General features: G+C 37.3%; 1 long non-coding RNA gene across 1 annotated transcript; it reads right to left on the bottom strand.

Annotated features, from left to right (window-relative positions):
- Positions 1-754: 754 nt before the first annotated feature.
- LOC105016792 lies at positions 755-8,889 on the bottom strand. Its single transcript, XR_003777277.2, has 24 exons — positions 8,723-8,889; positions 8,181-8,580; positions 7,857-8,041; positions 7,585-7,724; positions 7,255-7,456; positions 7,039-7,155; positions 6,678-6,877; positions 6,340-6,487; positions 5,625-6,252; positions 5,312-5,403; positions 5,054-5,212; positions 4,915-4,956; positions 4,741-4,791; positions 4,555-4,629; positions 4,258-4,346; positions 4,063-4,165; positions 3,853-3,969; positions 3,608-3,759; positions 3,319-3,459; positions 2,862-2,919; positions 2,045-2,140; positions 1,622-1,716; positions 1,449-1,482; positions 755-979 (listed from the first exon to the last, which is right to left on the bottom strand). It is a non-coding gene; the product is annotated as an uncharacterized LOC105016792 (long non-coding RNA).
- Positions 8,890-9,216: the final 327 nt, after the last annotated feature.

Raw genomic sequence — 9,216 nt, forward strand, 5'->3', positions numbered from 1 at the left:
GGGGTAGAACGGTGGCAAACAAGGGCTGTGTCCGAAATCACCCACTGCTCAACATATACAACCAAACCAGTAGCATGTCGTACTGTAGAGGAAAGAGCATATCCGACTGCAACTGCTGGTGTTTGTAGCATTTGCTAGTGAGATACCTTATAGTTTATAATTGTTAACATTAGCCAATATTACACTTGGTAGCATTTCCATGACCCTATTTCTTCATTTTTTTCAACCTATCTTTGATTATTTATAATATTTTATTTGTATTACAGTCTGTTATGTTGCAGTGCTAAGGAAATAAATTGGTGGTAGCCTATGTTTATTTTTTAATTTAAAATGCAATGAAAAAATACTTTACTCACTCAAATAAAAGACTGCAGTTTAAAGCATGATTATACATTACTGGAACAATATTTTGGCTATAGGCTTACACATGGCAAAGCACCTGCCAATGTTTGTGGCAATTGCCACTGGCCCCCTGTGGCAGCTGTCCCTTTCTGATTGTAAATTAAACAAGATTTTATAACAGTTGACCTATCCAAAATTATTCACTAAACACCCTCAACATTTACTATACTAGGTGATATTTATACGTATCTGTGCATCACAGGACTCTAATGTAAAACCATGTGCAAAGGTCTTGGTATGAATTACTAGGCTGTATTTAGGAACAAACTCTTTAATTTAACACAAATATTTAAACAATCACTGTTTTTCAAATCTTGTAAACAGTCAAAAAAAAAATTTATCCACACGTTGTTCATAGAAGTTGTCGTAGTCTTTTTTTTTTTTCAAAAACAAATGTAAAGAGTTCTGCTGGAGAATCCTGATCCAGTTCCCCATCCCAGGTGTCCATCTCCTGGATGGCTTCTTTTCTTTCTTCTCTGTCCATTGAAAGGACAGCAGGGAGTTTCAGTCCTCCATTGAATGTTGCCTTATCGCACCAGTCAGCTGCAGCCAGGCTATGTAGGATCAGAAGGTTTTCCTGCAGTAAAAAAAGTCTGTTATTGATAATTTATGTTTTTCCCAATTGAAGAATTAAGACTTATAGAGCATTTACAGTACCTGAATGAAATCTTAAAATAAATTCTACCAACAAATGCTGTATTTATTAACACTGTGGGTTCCATCTAAAACCTTCCAAACTAAATGTCAGTATATATTCAAAATTGTCTTATTTGTACATGTAATTAAAAAACAGAATACATTTTAATGCAACTAATCTGTATCCAGAGCATCTTCAATAAACATCAAACAAAACAAAAAAGCTTCCTGTCACAGTAAGCAATGCTGTATTGTATGGTCAAGCAACTGACAACACTTGTCTCTCTGACTGCAACACATACACACTTATTAATATATTACAGAATGTCTATTTTGACAAGATAACTGTCCTGAGTTAAATACATTTTTGTGGGAAATGGTTTTGGGTAGGAGTTGACAAATGGTTTTACCTCTTCGGTGGTCTCTGTTTCATTTCTTGCAGCTCTGGGGAAAAAGGAAATCATCTGTAAATGTGATTTATGTAAAACATCACCTGCTAATATGCCACAGCAAGCCTAATGCATTAAGTGATGTTTCATATCGAATTGCACACCAACATAGGAAAGAACATCCTGTATCCTACCCTTTCTTTGTCTTTGAAGGTGTGGTGGTTAGAAGCACAGATTCTGCTTGGTAACGACACATGTTGCTGTTGCCTTGCAACCACTGAATCAACACCTACAAGAAATAAAATTATTTTTAATAATAAGCATGTCAGAAATGTTCAGCTTCAAACCCATTAAAGTATTTAGTATTGTATATTGTACATTTATGTACTCACTAAAATTAATAGTCATACTGAAGCACTTCAGTTTGGATTTTAACAACTATTAGCAGAAAGTCATGATTCTATTTTTCTTGTTGTGGTATGTATTCTGGAAATTATGTTCTCCAAATTATCCAAAATCGAGTGACATTTGTTGTATGGCATAACTTACTCAGTAATTAGTTTTCCTGTAAATGTAGTTGTATTATTTGTAAAAATTACATATCCTCATTATTTTACCTCTGGCAAAATGACCTCTGTTATGAATAGCTGCTTCTCAACTACAGTTCCAGGTACTGTCAGTATATTTTCCAGTCTCTGGATAATCTCGTCTGTCTATGGTAATAAGTAAGTAAAAAGCATGAGAACAATTTGACAGGGGATATTAAGAAGGGTTAACAAAGAAAATTGTAAAAATGTGCACAGTCAAGGCAACATTTTAATTATTCATTACTCCCGTTCCCCCTCCTCTGCCTGAAAAGTAATGTCAATCCTTCCCTGTATAACCAGCATTCATCTGACTAAAAAGGTTTCCTTCCCAAAAATGACAGGATATTAGTTTCAAAATCAAAATAGTTAATGTGCTCGGTTACTATAGCTTTCTTCATCATGTTGTCCTTATATAAGGTTCTTATAAATTTGGCCTTTCAAATACAAATAGTTAATATGCTAAACATTTTCATTGTGATATGGAATATATCTCTAAAGATCCGTGACTTCAATGTATTTTCCAGTCACATACTATTGTGATTGCGATTGAAGACCAGGAGTTGTGTCCACAAATAAGACCAAAAGAGAACAGCCTACATACATTCATGTCATTGAATAAAGTCACATGTTTGCTGTAATGTTTTCTGAGGAGAGGATCAAATCCTTTGTGTTTCCACAGATACATTCTGTTAGACAGAACATGCCCACTTAGCAGGTTTTTCTCCAGATCCTATAACAGTATAATATAAAATTATTTTTAGAAGTTGATTCAGTTTTTACCAGCCTTGTAAAAGTTGTGAATGCCACCTCATACTAAAAACCTTGTACATTGTAACCTTGTTTTTACCGTGATCTCTTCATCTGTCATAAGGTCTTCTGCTTTAACAGCCTCCAGGATGTTGTCTCTGTTTGAGAGAAAAGCATTGCAGAAATTGGCTCAGTGTTTTTACATCTTTTCATTTTGAAACATTGAACTTAGATTAAATGTTACACTGGATTCAATGGACATGTAACTAGCAAACTATCTGCTGATATGTGGGTAACGGCTAAGAATATATTTTTGTCTTACTGTCTGTATCTTTGTAATAACTAATAATGTCATACATTTATTTATGTTTAGTTATGTAGTTGTTAATTAATTCCATATAATTTTAATATTGGTCTTTCACATTAAATGTAAAAAATACAAAATATATTCATTAAATGTAGAAATGAAAAACTATATTCATCACAAACAACTATAAGAGTTATACATTTGATTTCAATGGCAACCATTGGTCTGACGTGCATGAGGTTATTCTTACATATCTGGGATATTGTTGCATCCACAAAAGAAATCCTTTGATGTCCAGTCTCCTTCTACACCAGCACACTCGAAATGCAGCCAGTTTTTGCAAGATGAGCATTGGACCCACTGGTATTTCTTTATGTGGTTATGGAAAACACTTGTAGAAAACAGGATTGTGAGAACTTTACCAATAGTCCACAGTCTGTTGACAGGTATTTCCATATAATCAGTAGTGGGTTAAATGTAACGGACCTCGTCAGCCATGTTGTGTGTGAAGTTTTAGTTGTCATTTGTGTAGTACATACTTGGTTGTCCCTGTTGCTCGCTGGAACAAACACGACTCTGTTTTCCAAGCCTGGCAATGGCTGCTGGAGTCAGTTTTTTTGGCTTCAGATTCCTGTAATTTACTTTCCTTTTCTTCCATTTTTAATTTGTCTCCTGTAGTAAGTGGGAAGTCCTGTGTAACAGAAAACTTTGCTCTAACCAGAGCCCTTTTCTTTTTGACAGAATACTGTATATTGACACATAATAAAACCTAAAATCCTCCTACCTCAGCATTGACATTTCTGATCATTTGGGTAGCATGATGCAGCCGCAGAGTCCTGCACTGGTTGAGAGTCAGAGCCTCTATACTGACTGCAACATGTTGCATTTCATTTTCAGCTGCCTAGTTGGGAACAAAACAATTTACTTTGATGAAACCACAGATGTCACTTGCACTGGACAGGAAGACAAGCAGCACACAGGACAGGCAACTCACAGAACACACGAAAACTCCACAATTAACCGAGTCCTGCTGCTTCCACTGTGGAGGATATGTCACACTCCATCCTTGAAGGCCGCCAGAAAATCTGAAGACATTTCTAACAAATTTTTTAAGGATTTTTGTAGCATATTGTCACTTTACCTTTACAAAACCTGAAAAAAATTGTATGGTATATTACTCTCCATGTACCTGAGGAGGTCCATGTCATTGTCGCTTATGTTTGCATAAAGCCCAAGTGAATCGTAGACCCGAATGTCTTTGGCTCTGAAGTCAAACACCTACAAGTAAAAACATCAGTTTATACAACCTTCCAAAATATATGACCAAATTTGAACACAAAGGAATGTATAGGTCATGATGTCCATATGTTTCAGCATTGCTTTATGTAGGCTGCTGCACAAGATCACTTCTGTACAGAAAGTCTTACCTGTCCAGTTCTATAAAAGTGAAATAATAGAATAAAACCTTGCATTTACAGCGGCTCACCCAAAGAATAAAATGGTTCCCTGTCTCTGGAGAGGAATGACCTACAATCCTGGGCAGGAAGATTTTGTCAGACACCTGTAGCACAAAGAAATACCTCAGATAGTACAACTTCAAGTCCATATTAATAGTGGATGTCTTTTGTAAATATATACATTGTATTAGGAACAAATCCCAAAAAGGACCTACAGGGATGTGTTTCACAAAGTTGTCTCCGACAGCTCCAGTCTTTGTCCATTCCTGGTGCCACAAAATAAAATCAAAGTGACCCAAACAACCACACTACAACAAAAAATGTAGCATTAGCTTTTAGTTTAGGCAGTATAAATTCAGAAAGTCAGAAAGTCATTTCCTACATATTACCATGTTTTCTTGAGCCAGCTGTGCTATGCGATAGTTGACAGCCTAGAATTGAATAAATAAGTAAAAATATAAGTCTATTTGTTATTTTAAGTTATTTTTAGATGTTACTTCCAAAACTAAATTAGCTATCTACACTTACATCATCTGTCAGCCATGGCATAGCCAGTGAAGACTCTGCCAACAACTCGAGTGGGCAAACACTGCGCATATCCTTAATGGACACAGGGTATCTTCTTGTGGAATGAGTCAGGGCTTGATTTTCATCACGAGATCCACATAATAACTTCTTGAGTTTTTCCTGAATAAAAACATAATGAACAAGTAATAACTGTTTCTACCATTGATTCATAAACAGATGTAAGAGTAAAGGAAAATGGCACAGATATTTATTACTTACCTTGTCCTTATCGTCAATGTCATATGATTGAGCCAAGAAGGAAGACTTCACAACGCTGTCAGGTTGTATGTTGACATTTCCAACCTTCCCCTCTATTAAACAAGAGATAAGAACGAATTAGGAATTTCAGAGAAAATGGTCTACTTTGTTACACCATTTCTGTTTAACCAGTTTGTGCCACACCAAAATTTTATTTTTACAAGTTGTAGTTTACAGCACAATCTTTGTTACTTTAACATTTATACAACTTAATACTTCTTGTCAATTTAAATATCTTAAAAATGATATCTTAGCATGTACTAGCAAAACTTACCAGCTGACTGCAGTCCCAGCATCCCATGCAGGCCAATGGATAACTCCATGTTGCACAAGGCCTCCATTTCTGCCTTAAAACTCCTGTTAATCTTTTCATTGTGTAGATCAATGAACACCCTTACTGTCTGCTTAAAATGTGGCTCTTTCATTTGGCACAATGAGTACCTCACAGAAGCAAGTTCACGATTGAACTGCTCTGCAACAGATGAGTTCACCTCTGTTCTCAGGTTGGGGCAGATGTTAAGGCTTCGCAACTTCTCTTCTGGCCGTTTTTGTTTTTTTTGGTGGAATCTGTCGTACAAAGAGAACCTTTCACATGTCCCAGTGATTGGATGTCTTGATTCAAGTCTGTCTTTATCCTGGGTTTTTTGTGATGGGAATGGGGACCTTAGGTTCTTTATCCACTGCATGTCTACTTTTAATTCCTTCTTGGATGCCAGTTTCAGGTTATCAGAGGTCGGGGCACAGAGTCTTCCATCATGTGGTTGAAAAAAAAGTTGTTTAGTACGATTGTTTGTGCTTAAAACTCAGTAGACCGTCCGTGTGGTCTCTTGCTGACTCAGTCCAGAACAGAAAGTTCAGGTAGTATACCACCCCGTGTACGCAAGAAAAATGAAGGACTCCACCTAAGGAATAGAAATAAAAATTATACAGCACAATAATGTTATTGGTAGATAAAAAATGATTAAATCAAATATCAAGGTATTTCTCACCACCAGCTTTCTGTAACTTCAAGAAAAGCTTCGGGTAGATATCCTTGAAGTTGAGCAGTTCCTCAAGCCTGTTCATCATGTCTGCAATGGTCCCCTCTGAAGACACACCAAGGGCATTACAAGCATCCTGGAGGTCCTTTTTTTGCGGCTGTAAATTGATAAGACCCAAAAGACCCATACAGGAAAAACACATTACATCATGTAACATCTTTTATCAAACCGACACTAATAAATATAGGATGAACTACAATATTATATGGACTGCCATGCATATGTAGTCACAGATTACTGATGAAAACAGCAATATAAAACCAGCAATATATAAACACAACGTATACCTTCTTTGCCTCAATGATTTCGAGGATTATGTCCTCATTTATTTTTTTGGTCGGATGGTTGATGTCATCTGGTTTTCTTCTTAATGCCTTTTTCACCTCTGTTTTTGGGAGGATATTTCCAACCCTGGTGTTCTCTCCCATCCATGGTGCCAAAGTGGAGTGGCCAGGAGAGGTGGAGTATGGGTTTGCCACAGATGTTCCTTTTAGTAAACAGAGTAACATAGTAAATGCCTTTGGTCAAGGATTTTGTTAGTATTGCATATGTTTTCTCTGAGTGTAAGGTTTATACCATTGTGGTTGAATTTTTAACACTATTCAAAATGTTTGGAATTATGTGGCACTGTCACTATGTTATACAAACCTGATATGAGGCCTTCTGCAATTAATGACCGATCCAGATCTGCCCAGGCCTTTACAATATCAACTTCTAAGTTTTTGTCAGAAATTGTATCTGGTTTAGGCCTTTTGAATGTCTCAACTGCAAATGGAGTTTTTCAACAAAATCAGCTGTTAGAATCGTCATAATTCATTACATGTTACATTACATGTCAATTACAGACATCAAAACAATGCTTACGTGGGACATCAAAGGCCAGTTTCCAGTTAGCGTCTGCTACTACCACAGCTGGATGGTGTCCACACTGGTAGCAGGAGAAGTCAAACTGAAAATTTGTCAATGACATGAAGTGGTGGAAAGCTCGCCGCACTATCTGGTGGTGGTACCGATTATCATTAAAAAACGATATAGTGTCCAGCATGCGACCAGTAGTTGTCTTGTTCTGTAATCAAACAACATAGTAAAGTGAAGTTCTTTGTATATTAATTGATTTACAAAGATGTATATGCTTATAGGTTTCATGATATATAATTGCTATTGTATCATGTAGAGCATATATTGATGCCTTACCGCCAGACCAGACAGCAGAAGCTCACATAATGGCAGTGTTAAAAGGACACGGTTGTTGAAGTTATGGAACCCAGAATGATAATCCTGAAACCTCACAACATTTCCACATGTTGGGCAGTCTTTTACGGCAACAGAGACACCTGATAATGAAAACATCTGTTACAATGTTTCACTGTTAAAGCTGTCATAGAAAACATATATGAATGTGATCTCATGATGGATACATCATTTAAAAGTATTGACTTAATTGAGTACTGACTTAATTGACTTACCCTTTTTGACATAGGTCATCCCGTAAACCATAGCTTGAGTTGTTACTTTGGCGACATTAAGTGCTGGAGGGGTGGGCCCAGGACAGTAGGGGCAGGTGTTTTCAAATGGGATAAATGGTGGTGGTGGTTTCTCCTGAGTCCTGAGCTCCACAGGTAACTCTTGCAGGCATGGGATGCGCTTTTGCCTTAAAAGATATTCCGTCATTGCACAAACTCTTTGATTGTTCACATTATGTGGCTCACAAGTGATGCTGCTTTCAACAATGTGACTTTCCAAGTCATCTATGTCATGTACGTGGATATCTGAAGTGGCCAGCAATGTACCTGGGGACTCCTGGTAAATCCACCACATTCCCATCATACGATGGATACAACGGTGAGATTGTCCAGTTCCACGACACTGACAGTTCCACTTTCCTGCCACTGCATCAAATGTCACTCTCGTCCTCCCAAACTGACACCAGTTGTCTGTTTCATTTGTGAATATTCAAAAAAAAATGCCACCGCTGGGAGTTTCCCTCCTCTCCAAAAACAGGAAACACACTATCCACTCCACATTTGGTTGCAGCATTGTTCAGTTCTTCACATTTGACACCCCACTCAGATGACATCAGCCCTTTGCTCTGCATGTCCTGTATTGAAGTAGATGTGAGGATTGCTGGCTTTGCATAAGGTTTGGCAGTTGTGGTTCTTTCTAGGTGTACACATTCTTTTCCAGGATTTCCTGATGACCAAGCAATCTGCATGAATTTACGACACTTGTCTACCTCACAGTAAATTTTTGGTGGACAGGTTGACTTTATTACATTAATCGGGAGAAATGGACTATGGCCATATTTAGGAGTAACATAAATTCAATTTCTTACATCTATACATGTCATGTGTGTAGTGTGAATGTTATGGACATCTCTGATATGTCTTTTTAAGTTTTTAGGTGCACTGAGCACAGCTGTGCAGTGGGGACATGTGAACTGGGCAGGCTTTGAGTCCACGTTGTCGGTGGAATCATCTTCGAGAGTGTCCGCTTTTCTCTTTGAAGTGCTTGGCTTCCTTGCTAAAACAAAAATGTTTTATAAGAGATTGTAATGTAAAAAAAAAACACATTACATTAAAAGGTTTGAACTACATTCTTAAGCCGTAGTACCCTGCCCTGTGAAGATATCATGTTTCTAGAATATACTGTAGTTGTATAAGTGTTGGGTATGGAATAGGTTGACACAGACTCTCTTTGGTCTGTTGATGTTCTGATGATCTTCTTTGAAGATATGTGACTTTATTGCACACCATAGATTTTACGTCTTCTGTACTCTACTATTATTGACCAGAGATGGGGACAAGTCACACATGGTCAAGTCCAAGC

Source organism: Esox lucius, chromosome 17 (assembly GCF_011004845.1).
Source record: "Esox lucius isolate fEsoLuc1 chromosome 17, fEsoLuc1.pri, whole genome shotgun sequence".
In the NCBI taxonomy this organism is placed as follows: domain Eukaryota; kingdom Metazoa; phylum Chordata; class Actinopteri; order Esociformes; family Esocidae; genus Esox; species Esox lucius.